Source organism: Athene noctua, chromosome 1 (assembly GCF_965140245.1).
Source record: "Athene noctua chromosome 1, bAthNoc1.hap1.1, whole genome shotgun sequence".
Lineage (NCBI taxonomy): Eukaryota > Metazoa > Chordata > Aves > Strigiformes > Strigidae > Athene > Athene noctua.
This window is the reverse complement of record NC_134037.1, coordinates 251498891-251522942: the sequence shown is the minus strand read 5'-3', so window position 1 is coordinate 251522942 and position 24052 is coordinate 251498891. Positions and strand designations below refer to the sequence as shown.

At 36.0% G+C, this 24052-nt stretch overlaps 1 long non-coding RNA gene across 2 annotated transcripts in view; it reads right to left on the bottom strand.

Annotated features, from left to right (window-relative positions):
- The window catches only part of LOC141973640 (uncharacterized), a 42247-nt gene extending 18557 nt beyond the window's left edge, over positions 1–23690 (bottom strand). For both annotated transcript variants that reach the window (XR_012635581.1, XR_012635580.1), the window contains exons 1-2: positions 23580–23690; positions 22719–22827 (exon numbers count right to left, since the gene is read on the bottom strand). This is a non-coding gene — a long non-coding RNA (uncharacterized LOC141973640). The remainder of the gene's footprint in view (positions 1–22718; positions 22828–23579) is intronic.
- Positions 23691–24052: the final 362 nt, after the last annotated feature.

The following is a 24052-nucleotide window of genomic DNA, read 5'->3' as shown; positions in this document are numbered from 1 at the left end:
TAATAATTACTTTCCAAATTTGACAGTTTTTAAATACTTAATATAAGGAATCTCTTTTACATTGTTTTCACAGTTGAGTGCTTCACGCTAATATTAGTTGTGCTACTGAAAGAGTAAATGAAAGCATAACTATTTGTAATTTAAGTATCAGAGAAATCCAAGGTAATTCTTTTCTTGTTCCTTATACTGTCAACTTCGACACCTACTTCCTTATCCTCATTCTTTCCCACTCTTCATGCTTGTCAATCTCATTTGAAGAAACATACATATTTTTCTACCACATCATAAAATGAGAAATAAAGAAGGTTGAAGGAAAAAAATAAACTCACTGATTTCTAGCAATATTTACTCATTTCTAGTAACTACAAACTCATACTGAGTTTCATAGTCTTCTCTATGACTTTCCTGATGCCAGACTCAGTTCAGCCTGGCACTTTGGTGTCACCATGTCATCAGCATTGCATTTACTGAAGAAGCACCTGACAGTCAAAAGTTTCATTCCTGTCTGCGTGGGCTTGTTTAAACTGAGAAAGGTGTTGTCAATATTCATTCAGTTTTCAACTCTTTCTCAGAAATCATGGGTTGATGTGAACACATAAAAATGACAGATTGAAACACTTGTTAAAAAGTTTTGATGATTCATATTCTCACATATATTTGGTATAAGTATTATTTTCATGTTTCTATTACTTAAAAATTATGCAAAATCAGCTTGACAAGGATTATATGAATTTGCCTGATGAGAAACAAAACCCACATTGCTAGATTCTAAATCCATCTCATTTGGTTACTCACTGTGTGGTTAGCGTCAAAAATACCTCCCAACTATCATTTTTATCCTTTTAAGAGTATGCTGCCTAATGCCACTGTCATTTTTCCACACATCTTTCTGTTCTGCCTCACTTCCACTTGCAAATAATGAACCAAATCATCTTACACTGTTAATGAGAGCAGCTCCACTGGAGTAGAAGCATCATTTATAAGGTTTAATAAGCATTTAAAGAGAGTTTATGGACTTACAGGTCTGAAGTGTTGTCTTAGAGTTGACAAGGTGACTTTAAAATTCTGTTAATTTTCTGTTTCAAGATGGTGCAGTGCATGATTTTGATGTCATTAAATGATGGTGAAAGGAGATATTATGTATGGACAGTGGACATGTCCAGCCATTGATGGGTACTGGGACATGAATCACAACTAAACATTACAAATTGTTGAATATTTATTACCAAATGGTCCTTTGGAAATCCTCTTGGGGCTGTTTCACAGCAGTGGTCACACTTATCAAAATGAATAATTAATGACTCACCTGCTAAAAACCCTGCACTACTGATAGATTTGTGAAAATTTTATTCTGGAAGAAAAGCAGCCCCAAATTACAGGCATAGAAAGAAGTATAGAAAATATTAATCAAGGAAAAAATATCTATTGATTAAGTATCTTACATAATAGCATAGAAAAAAACAAAAAAAAAGTCGAAATAGTTAGCTATTTGTTACTGCAGGTGCTCAGAGGATGCTTACCAATAAAACCAGCCACCCACCTGAGCTGAATCATGGTAAGCCTGAGCAGCTCCAGGCCTAATTCATGCTTTAGTCATATCCCAGTTCATTACCTGAATCTCTCTGTGTCACTGACAGGGCTAGTTTCTGTTGGCTTTCTCAGAGCATACTCAACATAGTTCTGTTCTACAAATAGCAAAGCTGGGATCACCCTTATCCCTTCCTTGATCCTTTTTTTATCTAGGAACACATGGAAAAAGCATGCACCTGTGTTATGGGGATTAGCTGTTCTGGTCCTGGAATATATGCTTCCTATGGGGGTGCCCTAATTGCCACAGTGAGGTGGAGTCTAGGGAAAGGAAATGCTTTTGTATCTGTTTTCTTAAGCTAAAATCATTCCACTTTACATGGGATCGATGAACATTCATTTGGCACAGAAGAAAGAATGAATATGATTATAATGGTTGATGCATTTATCTGGGAGGCAAAAATGACCAGGTGCTCCACTTTGTGAATACTTTAATATTCAGTATTGATTAGATTAATGAAGGGCCTCCAGGTCTCTCTTTTTCTTCCCAAAGGCTTTAACTACAAGGCTCTAGAGTAAGGTTCAAGTTTCCACTTCATAAGTCGAAACAAGAGAACATTTTAACCACATGGAACGAGATGATTCCTGCTTCATCCCTTGGAACTCAAGAGTCTCGTAAATGACAGATGTTGGCCTTCCAGCTCTTTTCAGCTAAGTACTCTTAAACTGAATAAAATGAGCAATCCTGAATTTTTTATATCTTTTCTAGTGGGGCGGGGGTGGTGGTGGGGAAATAGTATTTGTGATTTAAGCACAAGAAAGAGTCCAGAAATAAGTGTGAATCCCAACTGAAGACAAAGTTCATTTTCCAGCTGAAGATGTAGCACTTGCACTTGCAGGTGGGATTAAGGACATACTGCTGTTTCCACTGCCAGCTGTGATCTAGGTGATGAACCTGTTGGCTTCCCCAGCCTTCAGATGACTAACTCACAGTATGAGCTGCCCTTGAGCTACAGAGGTAACCAAAACACCCAATTTACACTGTCACCAGGCACTTAGCTATAAAATTAAGCACAGCGATAATAAGAACTGGTCTTTTGTTGATCTACTTCAATTTGAACTTTGGAAAAAGGAAAGAGGGAATAGTCTATTGTCTTTGATTGCAGAATCAGATTTTTTTTTCCCTTATATTTGAATATTAACAGTTTACAAAAAATCCACTGAAGGTTGCTTTCTGATCATGCATCTTGTTTTTATGGTGTTCTTAGCTGAGATCTCAAGACAAAACATCACAAAATATATCTGACATGATATAGAAAACTCAAAGCATGTTGTAATCAACAGCTTCTCTTTTCCTGAGCAAGACAGAAGTTATTCCATTAAAAGTTATCAAAGATAAATTTCATCTATATCATCCATCAGATAGATAACTTAATGGAAAAAGGTAGCATTCTTAAATATTTGATTTATGCACAAGAACACAATGTTCAGTTTGAACCCTAAAATAATTGACTGCAATGATACAAAACAACCACAAGGTGGAGAGAGACAGAGTAGGATTGCATAGCTGAGTCCTGATATAAAAGTAAATTTAAAATTATACAGTATTCCCACTGGATCTTTGTTCTGAAGGAGAAGACATTGGCTTAGTCAACAATTGTTGCATGATGGTTATTGATTTGAATGGATGATTTTGTCTTAAGGCCAACCTCTGTCAAAAACAAATGCATGGGCTGCTTAAAGAAACTGCTAGGAGCATCCAATGGAAGCCAGAAATATGCTAACAGGCAGATTTAGCTAAAGAAATGATTAATGGAGACTGCAAAGACCTTGTAAGAAAATAACTTCTAGTTTTAGAAATGCAACGGTTCTGCAAAGAATAAAACAAGTGCCTGTCCTTTACTCTCCACTGTATTTATTTTCTCTTTCTTATATTTTCAACACAGAAAATATGTCAGAGACCTTTTATTAATAAAGGCCAAAAAGCACAAGTTACTGAGCTGACTCAGGACAATCTAGATCTTCCTTCATACTGGTGGATTTCAAATTCTGTGTGAAAAATAATCATCATTAACTTGCAAAGATGTTTTAATATAACTACACCAAGGGATTTTCTCTATTCAACACTAATGAAGAAATAAAAGTGCATAGGGAATTGTTGTAAATACACCAAAGAATATGTTTACTTGTCATATATTTTTATATCATTTTCCATACTTCTGTTACGACAATTAATTTGAGATGTTGGACATATAAATGTAAGTACATTTATCACTTTCAACATACTGTGTTTTAGGGTGGTTGCCAACATACATGTATTATTTAGTACATTAATAGCATGAACGGCCCAGCTAAAAGCAGAATCATATAATCTCTATTTTAACAAAACCAGCTGATAGTTCCACAATCTACATTCATATTCATTCCTAACACATATGATCCCATATCTTCCATAGATAGTTGTTATTTCATTTATAAACACAAATTATTTTCTAATTTTTGTTCCTGTGAGAATAAGGGTCATATGATCCTGTTATTTCTGTATGCATATCTATATGTCTGTATCTTAGTAATTTTTGAAACTATTGACAATTTCAGCTGAGCCAATGTTCAAATGTGTTATGTGCCTACACAGCTCATGAAAATGGGTACTCAAGTAAGAATGTCTCCAAGGCAAGAAAGGATCTGGCATGAACACAATACATAAGACATTGGAGAATCAATACAGGCGAGATCTATTAAAAATTACTCAGCTTTGGAAAAAGATTCAGGTAGGCCTCACACCTTATTAGAAATGAGAAAATCTATTCCTCAGGCCAGTTTTTCTGTCTAAATTTAAACATACGGAACCCTGTCTTTCAATGCTGCTGACATTTATAAAGGCATTGCTCCTCTCCCGCCCCACTATTCTCTGATGCCTAAGAATATGTGGATTCCAGGGGCAGTTTTAATTTCATTCATTTATAAAGGCAGTCAACCATGAGATACAAATCCATAGCATGCAAGACTTCATTAGTTGATAACAGAACTTTTTGTTTAGTACATGAGTCTGCTTTTCATTGCATATCACTTTGTCATGCTACTTCAGTAGCAGCTACCACCTAAGAAGAGTTTTTCAAAACTATGGGAAAATCATCATAGCTTTTGCTAAAGGCAGAAAAAGCATGTAGAATCATTGTAACACAGAACAGCTAAGAAGGGAAGGTATTGGAAAAAATATTTTAACATTGACAAATACCTTCATATGTCATACAAAGGAATATACATAATATACCAAAAATCATCAAATGTTAGCTTGACATGATCTGTAGAATAGCCACATCTGTCTCCTGCATTGACTTTGTTATCCGTTCCACTAGGAAGCTCTTGATCAGCCATTGTTGCAATAATAAATCCTTCCAATGTTTTTCACATATCTAGAACTTAGATGAATGGTCTTTACTAGATCCTTGGAAGGAACTGGATCTTAGATTTCTTTTTTTCCTAATCAGGTATCACTTTCAATTACTTGCTTTCTTCAAAAATAATATCTTAAATGCTATTTATATCTTGTACTAATTATTAAGAAATTTTAAAATATTCATCAACTCCGTTATTCTGAGTTTAGGATATTTTTGGTATCTCTATTGTGAGTATTTGTTACTTGACTTTAGTGTGGAGTGCTTTCTATGTATCTGTGAATTATATATTTTTTATAGAATTATATCTTTTTTTATAGAAATAAAAAAAAAAAAATTCCTATCACCTTTTCAACTGTCCCTGTGTCAAGTGAATTTCACTCAGTCCCTTTAAGACCACTTTGTACAGTTCAGATTTACAAATTAGACACTTTGACACTTAGTTCAGTGTTCACTGATTCTAATTGACAAGCCATTAAATATTATTTGAATGTCTTTGTATAATCAGATGCTGGTTGGTATCTGTTTCTACCCAAAGGATATACACAATCATTCCTTTAGAACTATATTAAAAGATGAGTGAGAAGGGGATGTTGAAAAGTTCTAGGACAGACATTCTCAAACATTTTAGTCTCCCCTTCTTTCTCTAGTTATTTCCAGGACCTTTCCATCCCTGTTCTCCCAATTTTCCTTCCATCTCCCACGGATGCAAAGAACTGTCAGGAAAATCACCTGCCACTTAAACTCTCAAGGGCCTGCCTTGCCACAGAAAGTGAGTAGGCTCTGCCAGGGAAAGAAAATGCTGTGGTTACAGATGTTTCCTTACATCGTTCTGTATTACCTCTATACATTTTACATGGTAGGACTCAAGGGAGAAGACAAGAAGCATGTTGCTCCCAAACATGTAGGCAAAGCATGGACCAGGTGGAAAAAAAAGCTTTCACTGCCTCAAAAAATGTTATGCTCTTCACATTACTGTCAGAGGGAGAAAACAGAAGGTGGGCAGGCAGGAAAGAGAGAAAGGAAAAGAAAAAGGACTGATAACATTTTTCTGTGCTTTCTCATAGTGCTATATGAAAGTATCCATCCTGGGCCCACCACTCATCTAAGTACTAATATATTCTCAGAAGAAGCTTTGCTATGAAAGATATATATGGAAAGCTAGAGCTACTAACTAAAGTAAAACCCCAGTTTTAAGTCTAGGTAAGTCTAAGCTTAGCCTTTTTGTTGTAGGGCTAGTACTCAAAGATGTCACAGACTTCTGAATGGTTTCTGTATAGGCTGGATTCCTGTTCTTCAGATAAACCAAATGCTTTTTTCCTAAACAAATGCAAATATACTTTAATGTCTACTCATGTGCTTTCATTGACTCCCTTTTCAAAGGCACAGTCAAGCTTCAAATAAACATCTTTTTTCAGAGAGTTACAAAGAAAAGGGTTACTACTTAATCTCCAGTTCAATGTGCTGTCTTTGCTAGGTACATTTCTGCTTAACCACTCACATTTGGAGACATTTACTGTACCTTTTTTTGTGTATTATGTGTCAGTCTCATGATACACTTGGTGTCTGATCCATGGAAGTTATTAATCTTGTACTGTTCTAGAAAGACGGCAAGAGATTTTGTACCATGGAGGAGACGGTGCAAAAAAGCAATTGAGTATAATCCCTTGCAGCTATATACATGCATTACTATATCATTTTTTAGATATTCAGCACAGTTTGAAACTAGCTAGCTTGTGTCCTGGCAGCAAGGAGCTGCTGCAGCAACAGCAGATAAATGCAGGTTTCAAATGATTTCAAGAATCAACACAGATTAATCCAATCTAATCTTTCAATGGCTGCATCTGACTTTCTAGTCCTATGTTGCTGTAAAGCACTCTGGTGAATTTGTTGTCCTTTACCTTGTTTTAAATCACATACGTTCAGTATTTAATGTTTGAGTCTGTTGAAACTGAAGCTGTGAAACTTACAACAAAACCAAAGAGGATTTGATTTTATTATTGTAGTTTTTGTGGCTCAAGAATGCCAAAATCATGTGGACTGTGTGTTTGCTTCTCTTTTTACCCTCAAAATTACAACAGTATGAAACGTGGACTATTGTAGATTCTATCTTGGTTTAAATGTCTGTATTTGTAAAGTTAAACAGTAATTGAATTGTTATTTCAGGAAGATGTTTAGATACAAAGGCAGTTGAATAACATTTTTTTGATATTGGCATTTATTAAGCCAGATGACAGGAAAATTCAATTTCCAATGGCCTTACTCATGTGTGGCCTTTACAGACATTAAGTCCATAAAGAAGAAATTATAGAGCAATTTGGAAATTCAGCTGCAATAAACCAACAGAACTGGATTATATTTACCAGAGAGTCTAGAAGAAATAAAGTGTGAAATAGAAGTGAAACTGGCATTTACACAGTATAACCTTAAAAATCAGGAGTATTCCTAGAGGTGGAAAACTCTAAGCTATCTCTTTCCTAGGAAAGACAATCAGGTGAAGATAGAGGATCAGGATGTGTGCATTTTAGTGTTGTGTTTTCTAGTTTTCTTGTTCCTGTAGATACTATGGCTTGAGTGGCAGCCTGCATTTGTGAAACCTGGACTCCAGCTCCTGTTTTCAATATATATTCTCCTATGTGTCTTCTAAATGTGAAGCAACTTCCAAAACAGACAGTCACAGACAACTAGACACTGAAGCAAAAAAGACAAAGTAGAAGTTCACTGTATCTGTATCATGTATCCGTACTTATGGAAAATTTGATGGTGGGATACGGAAATGGAAGTCAGTAAAGAGGATGTAGTTACTGCTTTACTCTGAACAGAGCTGGTATGTGAAAATCTAGGGTAACTAAAGTTTCAACCGTATTTTGCAAAAGGTGGGAAAGTTTTAGTGTAAGCACATGGCCACATTAACAGAAACACATGGAAAGGTCATTCCACACTCACGCTTCGTGGCTTATGGAGGTTTATCAGAGGCATGTTTCTGGAGGTGCCCCAGGAAGTGCTGGAGCATCCAGAGTAAAGCAGGCCTATCTGCTGTAGGCACATTGCATACCGCCCTTTAAAAACTCGTGATACTCGGTATCACAAGGGAAGTTACTGCATTTTGGAGATGCATTTTTATTGACCTTCTTCCTTTTTCATATAGTTTCACTGGCAAGTACTGTTTACAAAGATGAGTGAAGCTGTTCAAGTTGTACTAAATTTTCAAGGCTTTCAGTACACTCTCCTGCCTCTTGTGAAGCAATCATAGTCCTAATTAGCATTAAGTACAATTTAACAACAGAGATGCCAGAGACAGAGAGCTTGTTCCTACAAAAGGCTGGTGCAGCAAAATTTTTATATATATATGCTTAATTTCAACCACTATAATTTTAATCCTACCTATAAATCAAGAGTTGTATAAGGAGAAGCTTTGCTGGATCAGAGAAAGATTGTTAATATCCTGAAAAACCTAGAAATCTTAGAGATTTCAGAGATTTCTCTCACAGCAAAGAATTATATCCACACCCTGCTGGGCCATATAGACCTGCAGGAAAATTTAAACAAACAAATTCATGTCTGTAATTTATTTCTTTTAATTATTATGAGAAAGTAGGGTCGTTTCAGACCTTATAATCTCTCCTCTCGTTTGAGTTTATTTTCTTGAAATTTGTTATTCACATTCCTTAAAGTGTCTGGTTAATACTAGCACAGGTTTACTTGGTTTGTGGAGTAAATGGAATTTTTCTCTTGCCTCCCCGCCATTTACACCATGCAGCATGGCTCTGGTGCATTACATTATATAATTGCCACTGAACTCCTCATATACCATTATATGATTGCTGCTGACCTCCTCCTGTGCCATTGCAGCATAAATGTAGGCCAGAATTTAATTTTCTGGTGGTTTATTTATATTTTTGGTTGCCCTGTCAAAGGTAAAAATCCAAAATGAAAAATGTTCTTCTTTTATGTAAAAAGATCCTCTTATTGTTCAATTCAACAAGAATGTGTGGGCACAGGTATCTTCTCAATATTACCACACTGAAAACTTTTGAAAGTATTTTGATATTGCGAAGTCTAATATTAAAGACAGTTTGACTTGCAAGTTAATCTAAAGTATAGGAATCTCTAGGGATTTTGGAAAAACATGGCTAAAATTACAGCCACAATTTTAACACTGTTAAATCTAAACTGGAAATCTCATACCAGGTATTTCTAATTCCTAAACCTAAATTCTAGTTTAAAACTAATTCAGACTTTCCTGTTTCATCCATTCTAACATAACCTCTAGAAAGTAAAGCAACAATAAGCATTAGAAGATTAATATTGAAAGCCTATTAAGAGAGCTGGCTCCCACTTAAAAAACAATTTAGTGTTTCATAACTGGAATTGAAGTTAGTAATATTTGCCGTTGGGAATGAGCTTATGCTTCTACAAATCTAATTTCAACATACAAAATATGCATCTCTTTTTATCTCAAATGCAAATAAGTTACACAATTTAAGCTCTGAATGTAATGAAAAAGATGTTTTGAAGTCTTAATTATAATTATATTCCAGAGCTTCAAATAAACCTTTACGTGTGCAGCTTTGTGCAAAACTTCACTCATAGGCTGATTCTGATTTTCTTCTGGTCAACAACTTTCTTTTTTTTTTTTTTTTTTTTTTTATATTTTATTTTTTAATGGGGGAGGACTTTTGTTTTTATTTTGTTTTGCTTCAATATGAAAATCAATCAAGATGTACATTTGGCATTTGCTGTGGAGTCAAAAGCCACTTAAAACTAAAACCTCTCCTGGTTTCTATCAAAATCATCCCTCAAGCTTATGAGTTTAGCCTTCTTTCAGATAAGATAATTTTGGAAGCAAGGGTAGTTAGTAATATAAATGCCTAGCTAGATACAAAGATCCACAATTAAACCATCAGTTCACCATTTCTTTAAAACATTTCTGACTTCTGTAACCCCAGGAACTCACACATACATTTATAACACATTAAGGCTTTTTTGTAGAGTTTGTACCAGTGAGGTTGAAGCTTTTTTACAGGCACTAAAGTGAGCCCTGGATATATGGTAGGAAAGCAAGCAGGTACTAATTTTTCCTGGTAATTCTGTCCAAAGCATTGTCTACAAACAAATTCCTGGAGATAAAATCTTGTTACTTTCTGTTTTTTTTTTCTATTGATTTTGTTTTACAGTTCTGTCTGTTTTGACTCTTCTCTATTTCCACTTAATTTGAGCCTAATTCTGCAGAACCATGCACTGGGACTACTCATTTCTATCTGCATTAGGATTTCAATGAGTTTCACTCCTTCTTTATCTTTGTTCCCCTACATGCTATGTATGATATTGGGTTCAAGGCAATGGAAACTTAGTGCTTGTATGATTTATGCTTGTACAGGGACAGATTGTCCTCTGGTGTAGCTCTATGGCTACTGATGGAGAGATGACAATTTAGCCCGCTGAGGATGTGACTTCCTGCAGTCAGCAAGGAGGTAACTGTAAGCAGGATGACTTTCACGAAGAATTGCAGCCCTTCATGATTTAAGAATGTCTTTGTGAGATTAAAACACGAAGAATGTATCATTTTAACTTTTATGTTTTCTTCAGTCTCTAATATCTGTACTTCTCAAGATTGTCTCTCTGCATATAAATACATTCATGCATACATATCCAAATATAAACAAATATCATGTCTGCAATGATTTAAAAATACTGAAACGAGTGACAACCCCAGAGGGAAAATAACGAAGAGACTGGAGTAGTCTGTATCCTGAATCCCCATATAATCTTATTATAGTAAAATAAAAAACAGTAAGGGAGAATCTCTCCAGAGAATAACAGCAGAGTATGGAATGGGCAGGTTATACAATAAGTTTTTCACTCCTTTAATGTGCTACACTGTCTTAGCATCTACATAATATCTTTCTTACTATGTGTTTCCTCAAGTGGGCGATTATTTAAAGATTTTATTTAAAAATAACAACAAACATTGCAGACTATTATAAAACATTAGCACAAAGCAACTCATCATTTTATGTTCCCTTTTACATATGTAAGGAAAACAAGATAGCCTTAGAAATCTGTTTTTTTCTTAATTGTGATTTTAGTTTTTCTCTTTTTATGCAAATATTATACACAGTAGGAGGAGACAGGCCAAAGCAATTAATCAGAGGAGTGTCTAATGGCAAAAGAAAGATCAGTCACTAGAAAAAGAAAGGCATGAAGGAAAAAGAGCTTAATAAAGACACACCAGCTCTTCATCTCTTTCTTTTTGGTCTCTATATGTAACAGAAAAAGGAATAATTTCACTTAAAAGTTTAAATGAATCATTAAGTGACCAAAGGGTAAAATGACAGAAAGTCTGAAAGTAAATTGTAGTAATTATAAGATGTTAAACATATTCACTCTTCTCCCTGGTAAGAAAAAGAGTAAAAAAAAAAGTTCCAAATCTTTGAGGTATGTATACAAATCCCATGATCAGATTTAATCACAGGACCACATGAAAAGTGTTTGATCATTTTAAGGAAGTTTGGTAGGCATGTGTCCCTTTCACAAAAGGCACACAATAGCTGGCGTCCCTTGGTGACTCCTGCTCTGCTAAGAATGAGAACAGATTGAATGCAGATGAAGATCAAACGAGTTTCACATCTCTAGAAGTGGTGGGTGAAGGTTAGACAATGTAGACAGAGAAGTGCAGAGGAGCAACAAAGCTGTTGTACATGCTGCCAGGCGAAGGTTTTATATGCTCGGTGTGAGACTTATTGGTATTTACTTCACAAGCAGAGTTGTGAATTGCAAAACAAAGCATGCCCCAGAGATGCTGTAGAGGAAAACTTTCAAACTTGAATATGCCTGGAAAAGAAGAATGAATCAATTGGGAAGGCACTAAGCCTGATCTGTCTGATGCCAGTTTTGTGTTCAGTCACAGACTTTCTGCTTCATCAGATCAATTATAAGAATTAGATTCCTGAGACAGGCATATTTAGACACCAAAAGATATGAATATGCATATGAAACTTCCAGTATCCATGTTTCTTTATTGAATGTGCATAAAGCTGCCTAAATCCTTAGAACAACTTCTGCATGTATTTGTCCCAGCAGAGTTTCAAAACTGTTCCCCAGTTGGCCTTCATGTGTGTAAGCATTAATAATAAATATGGCCACACTATGTCTTCTACCTTCTCTACCTTCACTCACTTCAAAATAACACCACAGGATACTTCACTTTCATTGTCCCTGAAGGTCAGAAGTCCAATTTTATGCTCCTTCCCTTCTTGAAGGGATGTTTGTCCAACTCTGAGTTTAATACCTTAGCTATCAGCCTTTTTGTCACACCAGTGAAAAACTGGCATTTATTATGCAGGAGATTCTACGAGTTAAAATGCTTCTTTTAAAAAGGAGATGGAGGACAGATGTGAGAATCTGGATGTGAGAGAGATGGACTTGAGGTTAGTCCTCCACTTTGCCTGCTGAATCTCTTCCACTTTTCACACACCCCCCTAGAAATGGATGAATACTCACAAGGAGTGTTACATTCATTCATTGAACCTACTCACCTCTACAAGTATCACACAGATCTCAGTATGCTTACAATTCAGTTGCATTACATTTTCACTCTCAAGGCCTTCAAGTCTTATGTCTCCTATATATTTTTCCTCTGATGGACTCACTAAAAAATGTTGGTTTACAATCAAAATTTAAAAATAGGGGGTTTTTCACCAGTTTTTTGTGGGTAGTTTTTTTTTTCCCGGTAGGTCTATTAATGAGATCTAAGGGAAGAGACCTATTTGCTATTTAATTTTACTATATGAATTACTGGATTAGCATCCTTTTCTTGTCTGTCACTTCCTGAAGTTGCTGTATGTGTATCACCACGAGTGTTTGTGATCTCAGTTGATAATGATTGCTTTGGTGAATTTCTGGAATCTTCAAAGCAAATTACATCCTGAAATGACTGTGATAAAGGAATGCTTCAAGCCAATGAAGCTTTCCTGGTAATTGCTGAGTGGCACTGGCAGTGACTTTCTGTAACAACTGGATACGTACTAAATTTCAAATTGAGTGCTATTCAGTTGTGAAAATACATTCCATACTAATTCACGTGCATGTGTTCCCACTCAAACATTGTAAATCATACACGTTAAACTGGTACACTGGCACACTGGAAGTCTTTTCTTAAAGCAAATAACCTGAACTCTGTGCATACACGTAATATTTATAACCTTGCGTTTCAATATATGGCAATATTGTGCATTAAATCTACACCTGTCTCTGCATGGCATTTGAGTTTCCACAGTATTAAGAAGTTTTGATGTTCCATTGTTGCATTTATGTTTCATTTTTTTACCTTTTTTCAATCTCAGGAATTTGTTCAGTGTGTCAATCTGTCAGTTCACACATAAAGATTTATTTTCTGAACCTGTAAAATTGTGAACTAAGTCTCTGAAGTTTTTCAAATAATTACAGATGCTGTCTCTTTTGTCTTCTTTGTATTAGCTCTGTTTTGCTTTTTGACACTTTTCCTTTCAGTGCTAGGACACATAAAGTTCCAAAGTACATTCCCGTTTTCACTCTGCACTAATTCTATGCATCAGTTTCCATATCATAAAAGTTTTAAGCCTCCAAAGAGATGCAGTAATTATTTAAAGAGAGTACTCTTTACTAAAAGCTGTTATAGAACATGGAATTCTTCTAAATCCAGAGGGTGGATATTTTCCATTCCCAGAAAGGGCTTGCAATTCAGTTTCTTATAAAAGAGATCTTATAAAAGATGCCGACATCCAGCATCAGTCTTGGAAATTCTATGTTAAGTCTTAATTTTTAGCACATTTCAGAATTTGTACATGGTGAGATATGATTCAGTGACAACTATCAGGATATTGTGGCATAAAAAGATGGTCTAGACAGGGAAATATAACCATATTAAGCAACTGTACTGGGTCTGGCTGAGCCAGAACTGGTTTTCCCCTATCGCAGCCCTCACGGTGCTGTGTTTTATGTCGAGAGCTGGCAGGGTGTCGGTAGCACCCTGGGGCTGTGGCTGCTGCTGAGTGGAGCTTACACAGCACCAAGGCTCTTCCCGACATTTCCCCCCGCAGTGGGGGAAACACAGCCAGGACAGCTGACCCGAACCGACCCACGGGGTATTCCGTACCACATGGCGTCTGCTCAGTATAAAGCTGGGGAAAGGAGGAAGGGGCTGGGGTCACCCTTGGTCCTCCGAGGCAACCATTGCGGTATGGGAGCCCCGCTCCTGAGAAGGCCCCACAGCGCCTCTCCATGGGAAGGGGAGAATAAATCTATTTTCTTGGTTTTGCTTCCGCGCGCGGACCTTTGCTTCGCTTTGCTTCTATTCAAACTGCTTTTGTTTTACCCACAAGGACTGGTCTATCTTATTTTCTTTCCCTTCTTTGCCCTGTTGAGAAAACAAGGGGAAAGGGAGGGGAAGTGATAGAGCGACTTGGTGGGTACCTGGCATTTAGTCAAATCATCAGAGCAACTAACCAGGCTGGTTTCAGGTGAGCAGTTGTTCTTAATGCTAAGAAGATTACAATAATTTTGGAAAATATTTATTTCAGTTAAAGAATTTCATTCTGATTGTGGACAAAAAAATTTATTGTAACTGCTTCCATTGCTTACAACTTTCATTTAGCATCTGGATATACTTTGCATTGTGTGATTCAAGAATTTTAACTTTCTGTATGCTTTTCAACTGGGAAAAGCCTTGCCACAGAAAATCACATCAAGAACTGCTTGTTCTGATATAGACAGCTACCTGTGGAGGAACACTGTCATGCATACAAGCTTGCTATGACTGGAACTAGAATTCTCAAATGAAGGTTTTTAGTAAAGAAAGGCAGAAAATCTTCTTTGTAGGAAAGACAGACCAGAGCCAGCAGCAAGCTGGGTTAGCTGTGGTGCTTATGTGGGAGCATCCAACCAAAGGGAGAGATGCATAGGACCCAACTGGAAGTGTGGGACATCAGGGACAGTAACAGCATTATTCCAGCTTGTGAGGAACTACACTGATAAAAAATTTTATGATGGCTATTTCATGTAGAGGCTCATTTTACAAAGATTACTTACAAAGATTACTTAAAATTAAGAGAAGCTGGACAAAGATATTCTGCCAGCCTCTTCAGTTCTGAGTGATACTTAATAACAGAAAGTTGTTCATTGCTTTGCAGAATTCTGTAGTTCTCTTGTGCTGTCTCACAGCAAAACGGATTATTTTATCATTCCTTTACAAACTCTTGGATTTTTTAGCTTTTTCTTGCTTCATGGTTCTCACATAATTATAGTATGAATCAAACTATCTTCAGCCATCTGGGATTCTGGGAGACAATTAATGAAAAATTGAGCAGAGACTTGGGACAGTCTTCAGTGAGCTGGGTCTTCAAAACAAGTGGTCTGTTGTCCAAAGCTCTTGGCCTGAAATTATATGAATTTCCCATGCCAAAAAAGATAAGATTTTTACAAGGTTGGCAGTTCCAAAAATTTGATCCACTTGAGCTATCACAAAGAGATATTGTTCGGTAATAATATTTCCAGTAATATTTCCACTCATCTTTTCTGAATTCTTCTTTCTTTCAATATTTGAGACTTAAGAATTTAGGAATAGGACAATAGTTAATAACATAAAATCAGATTGCTATTCCTTAATCTCTTATCAAAACTGACTACACTAAAAAGGTGGGAGGGGTTTGCCTCTTAAGAAAACATGGTTCACTGAAAAATATCACAGTTGAAGTATGTTGACCAGTTTTGAAAGGCATTCATTTTTAACTGAACACAAATTCTACCAATGGAGACCAGGAGGTATAGAGACTGTTAAAAGGCAGAAAAAATTCATTAGAAAGATAGCTGCTATCACAGCATCAGGATGAATCTGTTTCTAATCAAAACCATACTTACTATCTTTCTGAGCAGAAACAGCAAACTCTCTAACTGCAAGTAGTTAATTTGGAAAAATCTCTGCAATAGCTCCTATTTTGGAACAATTAGGGCTAGCAGATCAATCATGAAAGCATATATAAACTTGCATAGATAACAGGTACTTCAGAGTTTTCTTTTGTGTTAATGAAGGGAAAGGCATCACACATATTCTGAAGATTTTCATTATGTAAGTGGAAAAATCCTTGTGATGAGCAGCCATCTAAATTAGATGCAATTCTTCTTTTTTAGTACTTAATTAACAAAAACAATATTAGAATACAGATTTCATTAAGATAAACATGTTGTTCATTTTTTAATAGCAACAAGCCAGGAAAATCTTAGAATACTTATTCTTATTTAATATTGTAACAGTATATGGTTACAGCAAGTTCAGGAGTCATAAGGTTCACCAGTTAAGCTGAACTTAATATATGTATGCAGGGCTCTAAAAATAGTTATCAGTGTCTGATGTCCAGCCTGGGTTTTAAAATAATGATATTAATTTTTAGATGTCAAAGGTTTTAAAAGACACATTCTTATAACGATTTGCAGACTGCTGCTTTGTATGTATAAGAAGTATAAGAAACAAATTATTTTGGAAGCATGGAATTATGACTATCAACCAATAAAGTAGTATTGCTTTAGGGTTTCAGGTGTTTTAGGGGGACTAATATTTGCCGTGCATGTTTGGTAAATGCTTTGCCATAGTTTTTATGATTATACTGTGTGTATTATAGCTAATGTCACCAGTGTATCTTGTGTTCCTAAACATCTGTCATGATAGGATCAGTTTAAACACTTCCCAACTGCTTTGAATTCTGTCTGCCTGGACAGAGAGCACAGCAGAGCCAAAAGGAATCTTTGCGTTAGTCTCACATTAGTCTGACTTGATTACACTGCCAAGCATGACAAAACAAGAGGAGGCACAGGTTCTCTTTATTATCTCTTATTGTGGGCAAAGGTTCAAAGTATTGATTTCAGGTGCTGTGTGGCTATTAAAAAAATATTCAGCAACATGTAAAAATGATGATTCTAAAATGCAGCGTTCAATTTTAATTTGTTGGCCATTTGGATTATATGGATTTTTTTTTATTTTTTTTTTTCCTAAAGACACAGCTAGTTTTGGCAAGTATTTAAGAACATGGACAAAAGTGATTTTCTCAAAAAAACAATTTTTTGGGCTCAATTTTGAAGCTGCTAAGCAGTAAATACACAACTGTTAGTGTTTATTTCAAAAAAGTGGAATGTGCTCTTTGGATTATTTAATAAACAAAAACTAGATTAAATATATCTGTTTTGAAGAAGAAAAATGTATATACATGTTGTTAGTCAAATGATTATAATTGTCACTGCTTTCGCTTACTGCAAACTACCCTTTTCAGAATTTAAATAATGCCCTCACAGAGATATTCTGACCATAGTAGCAATCTCCATACCAAATGTTAAATCAAGAGATAATCATTAGATTGTTAATGTAAAAATGATGCAGAGACACTGAGCCTACAATGCAATTGTTTGCATTTCACACATTCCTGTGGGTAAAAAAATCTTGTTTTCTTATTATATCTGCTAATTATTTCACCTAGTTTGCTAAAAAGAAAAAAACCCTAATGTTTATTTTTATCCTACAGATTGAAAATCAGTATCTCTGAGCGACAACAAAAATTACAAAATGTTGTGAATCTTGACATTCAAATGCTTTTCATGAATTTATACTTAGTTTATGTCAATTTCATTGATTTGTTTTGTGGGACACCTTAGAGTAAGCACGGAATTCAACAATGAGGACTAGATAACTTCAGGAAACCCTAGATGAGTAAAACTATATCTTTCCTTCATGAATTTCTACTAATAAAATCATATTCTGTGGAGACCACAACTGCCTTCAAGTCATGATAGCTTCCAACATCCACCTATTTGAAACATAAGGATCCAATGGAAAGCAAAGTTCAGCCCACAGTGTATAGAATTATATTATTTTCCCTTAAGAAGAGAATATTCCCTTTCTTTAGATTTCTGTTTCATGAACTTTAAAGGGTGGTGGCAAATAGATATCCCTTCTGAAAATTATAATTTCCAAATACATGGACTTTGATATGCCAAAAAAAGGGCAGAGAGAGAAGACAGAGAGAGATGGTGAGAAAATAGGTTGGAAAATTTTCAAGATATGGCAAGGACTTTAAAACCCTGCTGAATGTAAATATTTAATTATATTAGGCTCCCCAGAAAATACTAGCCATAACTGTATTCTTATGTCTCCACTTATTTATGTAAAACAGAATTTTTAAAACACCTGAGATGAGCATCAGATGGATTATGGCAGAGATATAGATTAGATATGTCAAAGTTCAATAATTTTTCACAAAAAAAAAAAAAAAAAAAAAAATCAAACAGAAAGCCCTAATCCACATGTTTGAGATTTTCCATTAAAGGTTATGAAGGCCTGGTACCAGTATATTCAGGATGGAATACAGGCCCACAGAGCAGGCCATTTTGTGATGATGCAGCTATGATTATCCATAAACCAAAATAATCCTCAAATACACATGTTCAAGTAAGGAGGCAGGTAGCACTGTTCCACTGTTAAATCAAACCACTAGTCTCTTCTTCTGTGTGGTAATAACCCCTTAACTCAGCACATGCTAGACTGCAGCTGGATACTGTGCTCAGCTGTGGGTCCCCAGTATAGGAAAGATATTGGTAAACTGGAGGGAGTTCAGGAGACACCACCAAGATTGTGAGGGCTGGAGGACTTTTCCTGTGAGGAAAGGCTCTGGGAGCTGGGCTGGGTCAGCTGGAAGCAGAACGGCTTCAGGGAACATAATAGCATCCCCCAGTACCTATGATGAGTAATCAAGAGGTTGGATCCATGCTCTTCATAAAAGACAATGGACGTTAGTATAAAGATGAAAGGTTCAGACTCGCTGTACAGAAAAACTTGTTCCCCATGAGGAGTGTCAAGCCATGGCAGGTTGCCGAGAGAGGCAGTACAGTCTCCATCCTTCAAGTTTTTCAAGACATGACTGGATACAAATTGGTCCAATCCCATAGCAGACCCTGCTGTGAGCAGGAGATTGGACCGGAGACCCCCTGAGATCCCTTCCAGCCTGAATTATGAGCCTACTAAGCACACCAACGTATTTTGAATGTATAGAATACTCTGAAGTATAGGAAAAATACTGTAAATTAAATCAGTCAGGGGCAGTAATAACTGCAATTCATGCAACAAAATACAAATAAAATATGTAGGGATTTTCTGCCTTTCTTGATCAAATTCACAGCCTCTGAAAGATGTTTGTCTTAATAGATTTCAAAGCAAATCACGTTTCTATCTTCAAAAAGAAAGAAGAGTTGTCCCTGAAAGGAGTATGCAATAGCCCCAGATATGCCCCTTACTCTATTCAAATGAATAGCTCCCTGGAGCTATTCCTTTGCACAAGCATTTCTTGATCTCATTAACCATTATCTCTATGGAACTAATTGAACAAGAGGACTTATGGCCTTGTTCAAAGATGATTTTTTTTTTACAGAATGATATGGTATTGGTATCAAGAGTAATGTCATGCCAATTGATTGATCTTTGCTGCAGAAGAAAGAATTATGTGGGAATTCAGTAAAAAAAAATTTAAAAATGCTGTGGTATTCTTATTAAGTAAAACATGAAATGGAGCCTGAAGAAGAACAGATGAATTTATGCTGCTATTATCTGAAAGCAATGACTTTTGTAAAGCTTATATCATGAATAACAGGTGTTATTTCGAAAAGAGAACAGCAGGTGAAGTTACAAGAATGCTAATTTCTCTCAATGGGTTTAAATATATACATTTTAATCTCCCTCCTTATCATGAATTGAAAGGTTTTGATAAATGTCTTAAACATGTTACTCAGATAAGTTATCTACTTAGACTCCTGTCTTTCCCAGTCTTTTTTCCATTCAGCTTTCACCCTTGTGAATTTAATTCAAAAATCACTTCATCATATCATAGAATCATAAAACGATAGAATATCCTGAGTCAGAAGGGACCCACCAGGGTCACTGAGTTTAATTCTTGACTCTACACAGGGCAACTTAAAAGTTAAACCGTGTATCTAAGAGTATTGCCCAAACGCTTCTTGAACACAGACAGGCATGGGGCCATGGAGCACCTACATGGGGAGCTTGTTTCACTGTTAGACCATCTTCTCAGTGAAGAAGTTTTTCACAATATCTGGCCTGGACTTCCCATGACAGAGCTTTAAGCCATCCCCTTGCATCCTATCACTGGACACCAGAGAGAAGGGATCAGCAGCTCCCTCTCTGCTCCCCTTCATGAGGAAGTTGTAGACAGCAATGACATAACCCCTCAGTCTCCTATTCTTTAACCTGAACAAACCTTGTATCCTCAGCCACTCCTCATAAATCATGCCCTCTAGTCCTTTCACCATCTTCTTGCCATCTTTTAGACACATCCTAATATTTTTATACTGTGGAGCCCAAAATTGCCCACACTAATGTTGAGTATAGCAGGACAATCACTTCTTTCCACCAGTTAGCTATACTGTGTTTAATGTGCCCCAGGACACGACTGACCCTTTTAGCTGCCAGGGCACGCTGTTGATTCACAGTGAGTTTACCACCAACTCAAACCCTCAGATGTCTTTCTGAAGGGCCACACTCCAGCCTCTTGTCCCCTAGTCTATATGTACATCCAGGATTATACCATGCCAGGTGCAGAATCTGGCATTTGTCCTTTATTTATACCACTGAAGATATAGACGTGCTCACATATGACCTTAAACACATGTGTAAACCCTTTGTGGTGGCATGTGCCAAAGAACTTCTTATCTGTTACATTAAAAACTTTTTTTTTTTTTTTTTTTTTTAAATCCAGATATTTCTCAGCATCATTTTCAATAGTTCATCCCACTGACTATGCTTTTTGCCATTTTGCAAACCTAGCTTTCAATAGTGGCTGAAAGACAAAAAACCCACTACAGTCAGCAAAGAACAGGGGTAGGAAATACCAAAAATATTGCAATACAATTACACAAAAGAATGAGGAGTGAGGACTAGCATTTTCTTTTATATCATTCTACTGCAAACAGAGGAATGTGAGAAGCATTACAGGGAGAGACCGAAGAGTCTTGGACTATTTATTCAAGGAAGACAAAAAAGACAAGAGGACATGATTCAGGTGTAAAAAACTGCAGGTGGGCTAGCGAAAGTAGTACAAATGTTTCTATTCTTTCTGATGAAAAAGAAAGAAGCATTGCACTTAGTATAGCTATAATTCTTCTTTTTTTTTTTTTTCCTTTCTTAATCCAGCCAATAATTACCATGAAGAATAATTTCTGCAATACAGAAAGATTTGTAGCAAAAACCTCCAAAGTCTTAGTGCCTAAAAATTGTTTACACATCACAATTTCAGCCACATAGTGGTAACTGAATTGAGAAAAATTGTAGTCTTCTAAATATGATAAGACCAGACACTATGCTGGATAAGACCTGTGGTTTGATGTTGTCCATTAGCTTGCTGTGTCACTGAGTGATTTCAGAAAAATCCCATAATAGACAATTAGAGGCTAATTGCCATCAGGAAAGGTCTCTTTTCTAAGTCCAGTTCAATTTTAACTCCTGCAGAATTAGGTTTCTGCTCCTTTTAAAACTGTTAATTACTGATATAATTATTTTTCTAGTTCATGTGCATTCCTCACCTTCTTTTGAATCCCACTAATCTCTTGTCTTGTTGATATCCTGTGGTAATGAGCTCCACAATCATCTCTTAGGGAAGAATAGTTTGTTTCAGTCTGAATTTTTCTATTTTGTTGTGTTTCCTCATATCCGCACTACAGTGTAGGGCACTTTCTATTTCTTTAACAATGTATTACTTCACATATTTGTCTCATTTGTTGTCTTAATGCATTTTTTGAAGGACACATCTCTAAAACTCTTCCTCTATGAGTCTTGTGTCTCCTTTGATCTAAACTTTCTGGAACAAAAAATGAATACTGCCAGAGGCACAATGCTAAAAGTAAGGCCAATAATAAATGTACATGATTTGAGAGTGTTACATCAGGGTGTTAGAAAAATAGATATTACTTTTTCTGGACATTTCTTTGTTTCATTAGTTCCTTTTAGGAAGGAGGCTTTCATTTAGTTTTCATTTATTTTCCCATAAAAAACCCCTAAGTAGCAAGGTTGGTTGGAAAAATTATAATGAAACATTTTTTTAACTATCCAGGAGTTCTTAAAATTTGAAATATTTCATAGTAACAGTTCTCTTCAGGCAAAGTACCAGTAGAATTCAGGTTTTATTTCTCGACTAATTCCTCAGCAGCCCACTAAAACCACTGTTTTGCTTGTGATACAGAGACTGGGTTTCCAGGGTTTCTGGATCTGGGACTTTGTCACAGAGAATTTTGAAAAATACTTTACTGTAAAATGAGAATGACAACCAAAAAATTAAAAAAAAAAAAAAAAAAAAAGAAAAAAAAAAAAAGAAAGAATAGTCTGCATGAAAGATGTTTATTTTTGTTACAAAAGCTTGACCCAGAGCATCTGCTTAGTCTTGATGGAGCAGCCTCAGATGGCCAGCTATGAAAAATCTTTAGATTTCAATTTACTGATGCTTACATTGCAACAGCTTTCATATGTCTCTACCATTTTACATTCTTGACAAACAAAACAAAGAGGAAAGTCCTTTTTTGTGGGATTAAACATGTCTGACAAGAATAGTCTCTCAGCTTTTGCCAAAAAACCCCTATAGTCTTATTCTAAAACAATCTAATTATTCTTTTTATTTTTTTTTTCTTTTGTTTTTTAGAGATTTATTGTATATTTTCATTCTTTGGATGATTACCTCACAATTTCAAACTGCAACTGAATCAGAAACTTACCAAATACTTGTTCAGGTTCCAGCACAATGGGTCTATGTCCTGCTTAAAGTTTCCAGATACATTGAAAATAGCAATTACCTGTTGCTCTGCTTGGTCCCAGATCTTCACACTGTAAAATTAAAAATCTGAGAATGTCATAAGATATTAGAACCTATCACAGTTTTGCTGTACTGTAACAGAAGACATGGAGAACTCTATTATTGAGAAAAATGTGGCATTTTCTTGTAAAATCTTCAAGAAATAGTGATGAAAAAAACAACAGAGAACAATTTAAGAGAAATATGTGAAAAAAGAAGGTATGTTGTTGATATTGATGGAGAGCTTATTTCTGCCCAATAAATTGTAAAAATTGTTCAAGAACAGTTCATCTTTGACAAAATATGACCTCCTGTAATACTGCCACAGTCAGACGGACCTTTAGTGAACTTCTGAACAAATAATCATCATGTGATTTGAAACTGCCTAAGGTCAGTTTTAACTGAAGCACCCAATTTCTCCAGGATTTCAAGCGAGGTTAAAAGAATAAATTCAGAATACAAATACTGTAGCTGATACATAACAGCGAGTTCCTCCCCACCCCCCAACCCCCCCACACCCCTTCTGTCTGTCTCTTTATTCTTTCCCTTATTTTGAATATACATATTTAGGTTGCATAGTAGCAGGTTTCTAGGCAAAGAAGAAACTCTTGGGGGGAGAATGTATTCGTCAGTTAATTGCAGTAAGAATACATGCTACCTGTTCTTAAATTCAAAGGCAAGAAAGCTGTTACCTGTGAAGAAAAAAAGTAAAAATATGCTGAGCATGCCTGTCTGTGTTAATTATCTTGGTTACATCTACAACCTTGCACATTTGTATGCTCACCTTGTCATTCTGTAGAATCTGAACCCCTGATATTGAACAGCAGGTGCACGGGGAAAGTATAAAAGAAAGTTAAATCAAAGGTAGGATTGAAGGTCTTGTAGTGATGGCACTAGGAAAACAGGAGATCTAAAGTCAGTTCTTGATTTGGCTGTGTGCACTGAGAAGCAAGTCACATTTCCTTCTGCTAACCTTTCTCCCTATCCATAAAACATGGAAGATATTTTATTCAACCTATTTTTTGTCAGTTTGTCATTTAGTCTATGAACTTTTAGGGCGGGAGAGATGTCTTACTGGAGGCTTACGTGGAACTAAGCACAATGGGACTTGTCAGTTGAGAATTCTCAGCTCTACCAGAATACTGGAAAGCAATAACAGGCAAAGCAGAATAGATAAGTTCTTATTTCAAGTAGCAGGCACAGACAGGTATAATATTACTGAATTTAAATGGGCAACTGAAAGGAGAATAGCAATCA